A 14,030-nucleotide genomic window follows, 5' to 3' on the forward strand; every position below is an offset into this window, starting at 1 on the left:
AAATGTTATAGAGAGATAGTCTGAGTTCCATCTCTGACACTTTTTAATTATGTGAATCTAGACAAGTAACTTCCCCTCATTTGTTAAATGGGAACATCAATCCTTGCTTTAACTAAAGGCTTGTCATGAAAAGTATGTTATCACTACAGGTCTAATATTTTGAAGGTTAGTACTTAGCGATCCAAGATTTCAAGAAATATTACTCCAGTGAATACCCGAAATTCTCTAATGACTTGTTCCTTTCTCTTAAAAACTGCCTTCTATCCAACAGTCTACCAATGGGGAAACAAACATACTGATTAGAAGTTATTTTTTATGACAAATAAAAATAATTCTATTAAGAGAGTCCTGGTGGGGACTTAAAGTAACTACTTCAGTTCTATTAATGTGATTTCAGTTGATGTGAGAGTTCCTCTCCACCAATATAACTAACGATCTTCCATACCTTAATAGATAATCTTTTATCAGTTACCACAACTGAAAAAAAAAGAAAGAGGAAAAAAATAAAAGAAAAAAAGAAAATGCATCTCTTGCTGACCAATGTTCTGGTAATAAACTTCTCACAAAGTTAGCTAGCCTAGGCTCAGCCTCAAGATAAATAGGCATCCATCACCACACCTGCACATTCTACATTCTGTGATCCCATAATTCTAAGATTCTGTGACAAGATAATCTCTAATGCAGGTTCCAACTGTAGATACTCATTCAAATGTGAAGTGTGGGAGAGAACTAAGAAAGCGCTCACTATTTAGGGGTTTAAAAAAAAAAAACAAGCTTTGGACAAAGAAGCAATCACAGATGCAAATAACATTCTGAAGTCCTTAAACAAAACAGTTAAATAACTCCCTGGATTTACCAAGAAATGTCAATATTGGTGCACTGAACCTTGTTGATAGCAGGGCATTAAATTAAGCGCACTTTGGCCAAGACTAATAAATTTATAATCAGAACACTTTCTGCCCAAAGTTTTCCCAAATATCATCTCATCAACCCTCCCTCTGAGCTAAGGAAAGTAAGTCAACATCAGAACTTCTATTTTTTTTCCAAGAACTCCATTTTTCCAAAACAAGGACTGGGGTCGCACAGCAAGTCAGTGGTGGACACAGACCCATCAACAAGTTTTTCTGATCCAGAGTTCCTACATTAGACTGACATGACCTATATCAATATACACCGAAAAGGTAGCATGATTGTTTGGAAAGCTCTGGATCCATAGCCAGGAGTAACTCTGGGATTTCCCCAGCAGTGTCAGTAAGGCCAAGTCACCTAACTCCTCTAGTCTTCAGCTTTCTCATCTATAAAACTGAGATCACAAAGCTCACCATGCCTTTCTCACAGGGTTGTTGGGAACAGCAAATGAGGTAATAGTGTAAATGCTTTATAAAACCTAGAGGAGTTAAATAAATGCCAGCAATTTCTCTTTTCTTTCTCGACCAACACATATGAACTGGAGTAATGAAGAATACTGACTTTGAAGTCAAAAGTCTCGGGCTTTCAAATTTGGCTCTGTTATTTACCAGCTGGGCGACCCCAGGAAAATCACTTCCCTTCTCTAGGCTTCAGTTTCCCTATCTATGAAATGAAGCAACTGAACTAGATGATCTCTAAGGTCTCTTCTAACCCCAGTTCCTATGATCCATCACTAGAGATCCAGATTGAGTCACTTAAAAAAGCTCACTCTCTCTGATATGAGGGTCACTCACTCCCACAAGGCAATCCTCCTGCCTTAAATGCCTAAAATATTTTTCATATGCACCAAACATTTCGAACAGCTTTTAGAATTACAGGGTCCCAGACCCATAAAGCTTGATAAGACCTTAGAGGGTATTTATATTTAGTTCAACCTTTGGTCCAATATGGAGATTCCCCTTACAGCCTCCCTGACAGGTGTCATTCAGCCTCTATACTTGGACTTCCCAGCAACAGGGATCTAATTACCTCATCAAGGCGGCCCATTCCACCATGGATCAGCTCAGATTGTTGTTAGGCTCCTGCCTGGACAGGGTGGCAGATTCAGTTCAATGACATCCCACTTGCCTTGTGTCCCATCTCTGAGGCTACCCAAAACAAGTCACAGGATGATAGGTATTAGAGCTAGAAAGGACCTCCAAGATCAAATTAACTCTCTGGTTTTACAAATGAAGAAACTTGGGTCCAGAAAGAAGATCCGATTAGGTCAAGGTCAAAAAGTGGCGAGGAAGAGACCCTGGCTTTGAATCCCTGCCTTCTCATTTGAATCCACTCCTGTTACCATCAATTGCATTGTGCTGCCTCCTTTAGCTCCCTCAGGCCTAAGACAGTCCTTCAGATTAGCATGTTCCCTTTAGAACACTATGATTAAGAGAAGCCTATTCCAAGGTTTCTGTGTGCTATTTTACTGTTTTAAAAAGTAAATAAATGGCCCTAGAAGACCTAAGTTGTTGAGTGGGTTTTTTTTTTCAGTTTATAAAAATAATCATGGACATTCTATCCAGTTGAATTATTACCACCACTGAGTTCTGTGAAGTATCCCAAGGCATAAAACAAAAAATATTTACAAACTTCATTTGTAATGGAAAACAGCCAAGCCCAGAACAGTTTAGACTACACCAAGCAGAACAAAGGAATGCCACAAAAGGTAAAGAATTAAGGGAAAAGACAGGTTAAGATTCCCTGGCTTACATTTAATATAATTCCTTAAATGACATAAGTCCCTTCCAAACTTCCAGGCCTCAGTTTCCTCTTTAATAAAATAAAGGATTTGGACTTGAATATTTCCAAGGGCAAGGGCAATTCCACCCATTCACTCAAAAGTTTATGCTCTATTTCCTAAGGCATCTCCTTTTTTGATATTATATGTCTTAAAATACTTCCCAGTTCTGAAATTCTAGAACTACAAAAAGAATATATAATTTTACATCATGCCTATATTGACAAATACCTAAGAATGCACAGAGTTAAAGTGGGAGCCAGAGGGAGGTGAATGACATCCACAGAGTGCCAACCATTCAAATTTCTAAACCCTATTTTCCCCATTTCATTGAATCTTAGTGCTGAAAGGAAATATTTATAAGAGAAAACTGAGGTTCTAAGATGTGAAGTAACTTCCCAAAGGTCACAAAGTAAAGCACTGGCAGATACAGGTTTGGAGCCCAGGTTATCTGACTATGAGTTCCAAAGCTCTGGCCACCAGGCCCTGATGCCAGTCTCTGAATGGGGTAAGACTGTGATTTGAATTCTGGAGGACATAACCTCATTCATCACACACCCTAAAATATCTTAACTCAGATTGAAGGGAAAAGATGTTTCTTCTTTATCTCTGACTCTCAGTTTCCCTAGTTCCTTTCAAGTGTCAGCTAAAGGTTCACCTTCTTTCAAGAAGTCTTTCCTCAAAATAGGCAGGGCCAAAGGAGTAATAACCCCTTCAGACAGTAAAGTATATAGTTACATGTGTATACACATACAACAAATAGTCATTCTCTGACAGATAAGTGGTCAAAGAATATGAACAAACAGTTCACAAAAGAACTGCAAAACATTAACAACCACATGAAAGAATGTTCCAAATAACAAATAGTAAGAGAAATGCACATGAAAACATTCCTGAGATTCAACATCACATCCTACAACCTGGCAAAGATGATAAAAGAGAGCAATAGTCAATGTTAGAGAAGTTGTAAGAAGACAGACAAATCAGTACATTGTTGACTGAGCTGTGAATTGGCACAACCATTTGGAAAATAATTTGGAATAATGCAAATAAAGTAAATAAAATGTCCATACCTTTTGACCCAGAGATTCCATTACTGGACTTAAACCTCAAGAAGGCAATTAAGAAGACATTTACAATAAAATATTTTCAACAGCACTTTTCATGTTGCAAACAAAATTGGAAACAAAGTAGATGCCTACTGACCAGAGAAAGACAAAACAAACTGTGATATATACTGTGATGGGGAAGGGAAGGGAATAAGCATTTATACAGTTCTATTATGTGCCAACCACTGGCACATAATAAATGCTTAACAAACATTACCTCATTTGATCTTCACAAAAACCCTGCAAAGTGGATGCTGTTACTATCCTCCTTTTACAACTGAGGTAAACAAGAGTTGAACGACTTGGCCAGGTTAATACAGCTTTCACTAAGTGTCTGAAGCTGCATTTGAGTACTGACCGTACAAAGAAAGATCAAAAACAAAAGTCTATACTCTTAAGGAACTCACAGTCTAATGGAGGAGACAACATGCCAACAATTATGTACAAAAAAGATATAGGCAAAAATTAGATGAGTTAGAAATAATCAATAGAGAAAAGGCATTATGATTAAGAGGATTGGGAATAGCTTATAGCAGACTTTAGCTGAGACCTGAAGGAAACTAAGATGCAAGGTGAGGATCATTCTGTACATGGGGGACAGCCAGTGAAAATGCCCAGACACGGCAGATGGAGTATCATGGTGGAGGAAGAGCAAGGAGGCTAGCCAGCATCACTGGATCACAGAGTAAGCAGGGGAAAGGAAAAGTGTAAGAAGACTATAAAAGGCAGGAAAGAGGTCAAAAAAAGCAACCAAAAGAGAAAACAAAAAGAAGACTCCAAACAGGCAGCCAAAAGGCTTAAGGAACAAGTAGCCCTAAAGAGGTCACTTTTCAGAGCCCAGGGAGATGACAGAGGCAGGCTAAAGCTGCCCAAGACTACCACAGTGACATTCCTCCCCTGCCAGGGGAGGCTCAGCATGGGAATAAGAGACCTGGAACTAGAGCCAGAAAGAACTGGAGCAGAGTTCTGGCACTAGCTGGGTGATTGTGGGCAAAGCACTTGATTCTCCAGGGCTTTCCTCATGCATAAACTTGCACTACTGTGTTCACAAGTTATTAATGAATGTATCAGAAGCACTGAAAGCTATGTATCACACACCATATTAAGCAATACAGATACAAAGAGGCAAAAACAGAGTCCCTACGCTAAAGAAGTTCACATTCTAATGGAGAAGGCACTATACAAAGAATCATGTAGATACAAGGCATGTGCAGTACCAATGAGAGTTAATCTCAGAAAGTATATTATAAGAAATGAGAGCTTTGTAAACTGCAATGCACATGTGAAATGTGAGCTACAGTTATTATTGTTAGGACAGTATCTCCACAAAAGTTCTTTCTGACACCATACTGGTATAGATATAAATAATACTAACTCACATTTCTATTATGTTTTTCTGGACAATCCAAAGCTATGACATAGACCACAAATTCTGAACTACCCAATAAAGTTGGAAATGCTTTAAATATAGGCAAGTAACTAGCTATCTATCATTTGAGGTCCAGCCTAGGTACAAAAAGACCCATCACAAGAAGATCAGACAGCAAGGAATGATTTCGTACTTTTGGCCATAGCCAACACACAGATAAGAATGCGATCTCTGTCTGGGAAAGGAGTGCCCTGTGCGAATGAAAACATGGATCTGTGAGTATAAAGCCTTCCTATACCCACCAGAAATGAAGTTTCTGTTAATACAGCAAATGTCTAAGACAGTATAATTTAATTCTTCTACCTCTGTCACTCTCCAAAATGCAAGCAGCTTTGACTCTCTACTTCAAAAACAGTTTTTAGCTATAATTATAATAACTACAGCTAACAGATAGTGCCTACTATATGTCAGATGCTATGCTAAAGAATTTAAAATTATATTTTGTTTGATCCTTACAATAATGCTGGGAGGTAGGTACTATTACTATCCCCACTTTACAGATAAGGAAATTGAGGCAAATAGATGTTAACTGACTTGCCCAGGTAGTGTCTGAGATAAAATTTTAACTCAGATCTTCCTAACTCCAGGCCCAGTGTTCTACCCACTGCCCACCTAGCTGCCATTTACACAGCAACTGAGGATTATGGAGCATTTTGATATTCATTACAGGATAACATTTACTACCTATTTGCATTATAACAGCCCAGTGATTTAAGACAGGGCAGATCAACAATCCCATTTCACATAAAAGGAAACTGTAGCTTAGAGGGAAGGGAAATGACTTGCCCAAGGTTGCAAGATGGTAAAGTGACAGAGCTAGGAATGGGAAGGGATAGAGAGTAAGTCTATTCCAAAGCTCACATTTTCCTGGAGAAAATTAGGATTTCAATAAGTTAAGCAACTCCACCAAGGACAGAGTTACGTCTATAACCCTAGTCATTCCATCCTGGTCTGGGGCTCACTCCAGGGAACTGGCTTGCTTCTCCTCACCTGATGGTTTCTCGGCCTGGTTTCCTTCCTGCTGTCCTCTGATGTCCCACACCCTGACAGTCTCAGGCCAACAGCCCAAATCCTCCTTTCATTCTACAGCTGGTCACCTATGTGGGGCTTCATTACATTGGAAGCTGATGCCGAAATTACATTCATGGAAGGGTTATCTGGAGATGAATTAATCATGGGAGTTGCACTAAGTTGGGAGTGCAAAGACAGCATCTGTGTGTCGGGAAACAGATGGCATTCAGAGGACGCCAGCTTCAGCTCGTGTCTCATTTTCCTAAGGCAAGCAGGTTTAGGTCAGCAGGTAGGCTGGCCTGGAGCGTCTGCAAATATTTGGCAGTCAGCCAGGTCAAGGAGGAACGGAATGCAGACACACTGTGCATTTTGATAACAAATGAATAATCTAGCAAGAGCTGCAATTACCTGCTTCCCAAGCCCTTAATTTTTCGCCAACTCATCAACTTTTGGATTTTTTGTTCTTTGCAAAGATGTATTTTTCAGCACAAACCTGGAGCTCTCTAAGCCTAATGCCTGGCACTCAATAAGTCATTCAGTACATACATTTCTGGAATCACACCATTAAGAGCTAAAAGGATTCAAATCCAACCCCAACTAGCAGTTGCATGACAGTGTTCCCTATCTCTTAAGCATCCGTTTTCTCATCTATAAAATTGGAACAATAATACTTAACTACTTCATGGGGTTATTTTGAAAATAAGATATGTGTCCCTGACAGGTGGTCATTCAGTCCCTGCTTAAATATCTCTAGTACCTGGGAGCTCCTAACTTACCCAGGGTAACCTGCTTTTTTGGAAGAGATCTCTGACTCTTGGGAAATTCTTTAAACTGAACTGAAATGTATCTCCCTCTATTTCTACTCACTGGTCTTTGTTCTGCCTTCTAGGGTCACACAGAGAAGAGTCTTTTTTTTCCTTTTTGGAGAAGGGAAGGTAGGGCAATTGGGGTTAAGTGACTTGCCCAAGGTCACACAGCTAGTTTTTTGTGTTAAGTGGCTGAAGCCGAATTTGAACTCAGGTCCTCCTGACTCCAGGGCCGGTGCTCTGTTCACTGCGCCACCTAGCTGCCTTAGAGTCTTTTGTTTGGAATATAAGTAGAAAGAAAAGAACTCTGGAACAAAGAGTCAAAAACCCTAACTAGATGCGTCTCAGTAATGCCAGTGATGAGACGTGTGATCTTAGACAAGTCATTTCCCCCATCTGAAAAAATGAGCAAATAGGACTAAGATCAGGGTTCATGGATTTTTTCTTAATATTTTAATAACTATGAGCCAATATAATTTGTTTCTTATTTTCTCCACTTAAAAACATTATTCTGAGGAAGGGTCCATCAGCTTCAGATCACTCTTCATGACTGGATAGTTTATGTCCTAAGACTCCTTACCAGCTTTGATAGCTGAGGGTTTATATTTAAAGACTGTGAATTTACTAGTCACAGACACAAGCATTGTAAAACATTTCCACACCTACTACTGAGTTGAATTATTATCCTCATTATGCAGATGTAGAGAAACTAAGGCTCAGAGAATTTAAGTGACTTCCTTAAGGTCAATTATCTAATAAGTGGGTACAAGAAGAACTGAATACCAGGTCTTAGATACTGCAAAGAAGGCTTCTTTCTGCTGTACCACATGCCTCCATACAATCTGTAGACACATTAGAGTTAAACTACTTATTTTATGTTACTTTCTAATAAAATCCTGCCAACTCAGAAGCAAAGAGATGCACAATTTTGTCAAGTATATGAAGTTAAAATGTGGCTTTACCCCAAGTTCTACAACAAGCTTACCTGTGATAAGTCATTTAGCCTCTCAAGGCTTCGATTTCTTCACCTCCAAAATGGAGATGATAATGTCTGCTATGCCTCACAGAGCTGCTCTGAAGATCAAATGAGATTAACAACAGCTGATATTTTCACAGCACTTTACAATAAGGTTAAATTATGTCTAGTATTATTAACCTGACTCTATGGAAAGAAAGAAAGAAGGGGAGGGATCTCACATGGACACAACTAGCAAATGTCAGGGTGGGGACTCAAGTACATATTTTCCAACTCTGAGTCCTATGCTCTTTCCATGACATCATTCAGTCTCAATCAAGTTATACACATACTTTGAAAAGTAGAAGGTATTAAACAAATGTAAGGTGCTAGTGTTCTCAATGTGCTACAGCAGGAGCATGGGTCATGGGTCAGGAAATCTTGTTTTCTGTTCATAAATCAATCTTGCCCCTCAACTAGCTGTTACTCTGAAGAAGTGTATTCTTTCTGGACCTCATTTTCTTCACCTATCTACTTCCCCAGATTGTTGAGAGAATCAAATGAAACCATATATGTAAAATATTTCACAAATGTAAACCTGATATAAATTTGAAGTATCCTTATTTATTAACAGAATGAATGTTAAAGAAGATGATTTCCAAGTTCCCTTCCCCCTCTCATATTATATGATAAGGTCTTTCCCAGCTCTAACATTCTGTTTTGTGTTCTAATAAAGGTTCCTTCACATTCTGACATTTTTAGTCTGAGGATGTCAATTCTGAATTTTCTGACGTCTTACTATGTCAAACTCTAAAAAAAATGACAACTTAAAAAGCTAACATTTTCCTTTCACTTTGCTGTAATTATTATGACCCATCCAACGGGATTCTAGTACACCAGGAGCTGGCATTAGTATGATCCCATTTTGGTGTTGGTACCACGTGCTTGCTCAGCAATAATCAACAATGAATTCAGCAAGTTCTTCCACAAAAGCGTATTATTTCTACTCTAGGACTTGACCATGGTCTCCTGTCTCTGTGGCTGCTTCATCCTCAGTTAGTCATTAAATGCAAATGAAGGCCATCAATTAGGTTATGATAGAACAAATTCTAGAATATGAATGGAATGAAATGCTATTTTTTCATGAGAAATTATGAAAGGGATAGCTCCAAAGAAACCTAGAAAGCCTTGAATGAACTGATACAGAGTAAAGTGAAAAGAACCAGAACAATTTATGCAATAACAACAACACTACAAAGACAAACAATTCTGAAAGACTTAAGAACTCCAATCGATGCAATGACCAATGACAATTCCAGAGAGCTCATGATGAAACATGTTACCCCACCACCTGAGAACTGTTATAGATCCAAGTTGCAGCATATGATACATATTTTTGAACACTGGAATTTGGTTTTGCTTGACAATGTATTTTTGTTACAAGGGTTTTTGTTTTATTTTTTTCCAATGTGGGACATGGTTCCTTTATGGATGCTTGTTGGCTGAAAAATAATAAAATATTTTTAAAATGCCAATGAAAAATTGAAAGATGCCATAATAGGTTCTATTAACACACTGCAGAAAAAAATAAAAAGAAAGTACAATATCCTAACTAATTTGTAGACTGGCACAGGAGGTTAGGAAATAGACAGGGAACTGCTTAGCATCCAGGAAAGAAAACAAGTCGCTTCAAATAGCAAGAGAAAGGTAAGATCTACTTGGAATAGGATACCAACAGGAAGCTACTGGCTAAGTCACATCAACCAGGTGTGTCTGTCTTCCCAACAATGTGATCACTGCTAAGAAAAGATAAAGGATACAATAGAAAGAATACTCATTTTGGACCTAGAACCTGGGTTCAAATCTTAGTTCAGCTATTTATTTCCTAATTTCCTTGGGCAAATAATTAAACCTCTATGAGCCTGTTTCTTCATCAGTTAAATAAGGGAGTTAGACTATCACAGAATTTCAGCAGGTAGCACAGATCTCAGGAGTTTTCTGAACAATTCTTTGGTCTACAACAAGCCACCTATTCAAGCCTTTGCCTAGGCAAAGGAAATCTAGTGTCTCTCAGGGAACAGCACAGTCCATACTTCTAGTCAGCTCTAATTAGGAGAAACATCATCCTTCATCTCAAGCCTAAATTTGGTTGTTTTTTTTTTTTTTGGCCAATTCCACCCACCCCTTCTAGTTCTGTTCTTTGGGGCCCAAAATGAACAAATCTAATCCCTCTTCTACTTGATCCCCTTCCGAATGCTTGAAGACTGGGGACAGCTATTTTGTTCCCCTTCAGTTTTCTGTGTTCTAGGCACTTAGCATCAAGGAACATACCCAGTTCCTTCAAATGTTTGCTCATATGGCATGAACTTGAAGGCCTTCACAGGCTGATAATGATGATGATTAATGTTAATCTCTTTTTCCTCTGAGCTCCCTAAATCATAGATCTGCCTTTCCCCATGAACCTCATCACATTTTACCTTTTGTACCCACCAGTAGGGTGAGAGCTGAAAGGGCAAGAATGGTGCCAATGTATATCTTCCTCCCCCGCAGTCTTAGGCAAAAGAGGGGCTTAACGAAAGTAGGCTCAGCTCAATAAATACTGATTGAGCCCTTTCCACCTCAGAGGGCCCTGTAGTGGGCATACAAAGCCTCCCAAAAAGCCCCCAAGGGGTTTATAATCTCCCAGGTCAGATACAACAAATATACACATAAATGTGATACAAATAGAATAAAAGGGGCCAAAGGACAGGTCAAGATAACTCCATCTAAGAAAATGTGAGCAGAAAGAAGGCTCACTTTGGAGAAGAAGGAAGAGATCAGAGAACATTTCATAGAAACGGAAGCAATGGAAATGGGTTCTGAAGAAGAGGATTTCCAAAGGTTGAGTTAGAGTGTGGGCAAAGTTCATTCAATGCATGTTCCAATTTGGCTGGGACAAAATACACAGAGAGAGACCATTAAGGAGGTTATTCTAACAGCCCAGGGGAGAAATAATGAGAAGTAATAATAGTGAATGAGCACATATGTATAGTATTTTTAGGTTCGCAAAGTGCTTTATATGTCATTTGATACATACAACAGTTTTATGGAGCAGATTCTATTATCCCCACTTTATAGATGAGGAAAGAGACTGGGAAGGGTTAAGTGACCTACTTAGGATCCCACAGCTAGTAGGTATTTGAGCCAGGATTTGAACTCAAGGCTTCGTGGCTCCAAATCCAGCCCTTTATACACTGCACCTCCTAGCTACCTCACAAGTGAAAGCAAGAGGAAGGATGTGAAAGGTACTGTTAAGGCAGAAGAAACAGGACTTAGAAACTTAGTGGACATGAGGAAGTGGGGAGACTCAAAGATGACAGATTTCAAGTATGAGTAAAATCCCACCTTCTACAGGAAGCCTGCCCCAACTCTTCTGAATTCTAGTGCCTTCCTTCTGTTAATTATTGCCTATTTATTCTGTATATAGCTTGCTTTGGGTAGATTGTTTACATTTCTCCCCCTTTAGATTGAGCTCCTGGGGGGCAGAGATAGTCTTTTGTCTCTTTTTGTGTCCCCAGCACTTAGGACAGTGGCTGGCACACAGCAGCCACTTAATAAATGTTTATTGATTCTCTCCTCCTCTCTCTCCACCCTCCTTCTCTCTCCCCCCTTTCTCTTTTCCTATCTGATTCCTATTTTCTTCCTCCCTTTCTCTCACCATCATTCTCTCCCTCTCTTTCTCTCCCCTTCCATTCTCTTCCTCTTCTTCTTCTTCTCTCTCTAGACCTCCCTCTCCCTAGACCTCTCTCTCTTTAGACCTCTCACCTACACACTTGCATACTCAACTTTATTCTGTATCTGCTTTTGCATTTGCCTTCCTCTACTTCATTTTTAGGTTCGTGTCTTGCTTCATCTTTGGATTTCCAGAATCTAGCACAGGATCCTGTGCAAAATAAGCACTTAAAATTTTTTAAATTGAATTCAACATGATGCTTCATCCAATCTATTCTAGGTTTTCCACTCAGGCTTCCAGAAGTTTTCTCTGTAGATATGGCTGCCATATAGAATTCACCACCAGAATTTACTTTCATAGATCTCAATCTCAAGTGGCTTTTCTCCCTCCATCAATGTCTCTCTCCATTCACACCATCACAACCCTAATTCAGGCCTTTATCCCCTCTCCTAGATTATAGCAATAGCCTTCTAACTGGTCTCTCTGTTTCAAGTCTCTTCCCCCTTCAATCTATCATCCTCTCAGCTGTCAAAGTGACCTTCCTAAAGCACAGATCTGACCATGTCACCCTCCTCCTGTCTTGTTAAATGAGTCCCAGTGCATCTATTTCCTCCAGAATCAAATACAGTGTCACTTAAAGTTCCTTTATAACCCACGCCCTTCCTACCTTTCCCATCTCCTCACACTTTAATGCACCTCCATGCACTCTATGATCTAGCTCTATTTGCTGCTCCTCACACATAGCACTCCATGTCCTATCTGCACACCTATGCACTGGCTATCCCCCATTCCTGGGACCAACTCACCTCTGCCTCTTGGTTTCTCTGGCTTCCTTTACTTACCTTTAAACCCACTTTCCATCGTAGGCTTTTCTCAATTCTCCGCTCCCCCAAGCTATTTGTTGATCCCTTCCCTTTCTGATTACCTTCCATCTACTCTGTATATGACTTCTATGTACCTGGTAATATACATGATGGCCAGCACTGTTTTTTGTCTTTCTTTATAACTCCAGCACTTAGCATACTGCCTGACACATAGTAAGCCCTTAATAAGCACATTGCATGTGATTTCTGTTCATGCCTCTTCATAACTTTTCCTTATCTAATTCTTTAAATAGCATAAATTATCACAGAACTTAGAGTTAGAAGGAACTTTAGAGATCATTTAATCCACCCCATCATTTTACAAATAAGGGAAATGCAGCCCAGAGATTTTCACTGACTTGCTCAAAGTAATACAGTTAGTAAGTAAGAGAAGCAGACTCCCAACTCAGACCTTCTGTCTCCAAACTCTGTTGTTACACTACAAGCAGCACAGTACCTCAAGGAAAGAAAGAAAAGCCCTCCAGACCCGAATGTGAAACAAAACTCATACTTCCTAGCTGGGCGACTGTATCCAAGTAAGTCACTTAAAGATACGCTTGGGGTACCTCATAGGCTTGTGGAGGAAGCTCTGCAAACCATAAGAAGACACTATAGAAATGCAAGTTGTGTTTTAAAGGATATAACCTACCACAAAATCTGTTCCCATGATGGAGAGAAGTAGGGATCAGAAATAGTTCTCTCTGTACTTGGCTATTCCATTGTTTAATAGGGAAAGCACACAAGTGCTTGGGGTCAGAAGATGTGGGCTTGGATTCTCCTTCCCATACTTACTACCTAAGTGCTATTAGGCAAGTCCCTTCCCAATTCTGAGATTCAGTGTCCTCGTCCAGTAAAGGGGCATGCAGGACAAAAGGATCTTGAAAGTCCTCCTTCCTCCCCAACTCTGATCTATATATTAAGTCCTTTTTCAGGGTCATTCCAGATACAATATTTGAGTTCCAGCAAATGAAAGGAAACAATATCACCTCACTTGTGCTATTGAACAAGTCCACAACTATGTCTACAGAATTAGTTTCACTCAAGGAAAGTACACTTGTATACAGGCACCAACTGGTGGGAACCAAGAGAAAGGAGGAGCTAAAGAGAAAACTAAAAACATGGAAGGAATTTTTAAATAGCATTATTTAAAAGGCCTGAACATGAAGGCATATTAAAAATAACTGAAAAGCAGTTGGCCCAAACAGACCAAACTTCACAGACTGATTAATAAGCATCAGGGCTATGTGCTAATGACACATTTAAAATGATATGTTCAACAAAATAAAATACAGAGAGAAGGGTCAGTGGTCTGGAACCTAAGAAAATGGAGGAGTCCAATCAACATTTGTTAGGTGCCAACTGTCAAACTTATCAAAGAAAATAAATGGATTTGATCATACTATATTTTATTCACTGTGTGAGTATGTGTGTGAGAGAGAGGGAGGGAGGGAGGGAG

The 14,030-nt window shown here is 39.4% G+C and overlaps 1 protein-coding gene across 6 annotated transcripts in view; it reads right to left on the reverse strand.

Annotated features, from left to right (window-relative positions):
• Positions 1-14,030, reverse strand: part of FAM168A (family with sequence similarity 168 member A) — a 205,542-nt gene that overhangs the window by 142,777 nt on the left and 48,735 nt on the right. The window contains exon 1 of one of the 6 annotated variants that reach the window (XM_069070822.1): positions 6,218-6,870. The exons of the other annotated variants lie outside the window; for them this stretch is intronic. The gene's annotated coding sequence lies outside the window, so the exon portion shown is untranslated. Of the gene's footprint in view, positions 1-6,217; positions 6,871-14,030 lie in introns of those variants that run through there. 6 annotated transcript variants of the gene reach the window in all.

The sequence above is a fragment of the Petaurus breviceps genome, unplaced genomic scaffold (genome assembly GCF_028583685.1).
Source record: "Petaurus breviceps papuanus isolate PSGF00001 unplaced genomic scaffold, PetGlider_PUasm1.0 90823, whole genome shotgun sequence".
NCBI classification, from domain to species: Eukaryota; Metazoa; Chordata; class Mammalia; order Diprotodontia; family Petauridae; genus Petaurus; species Petaurus breviceps.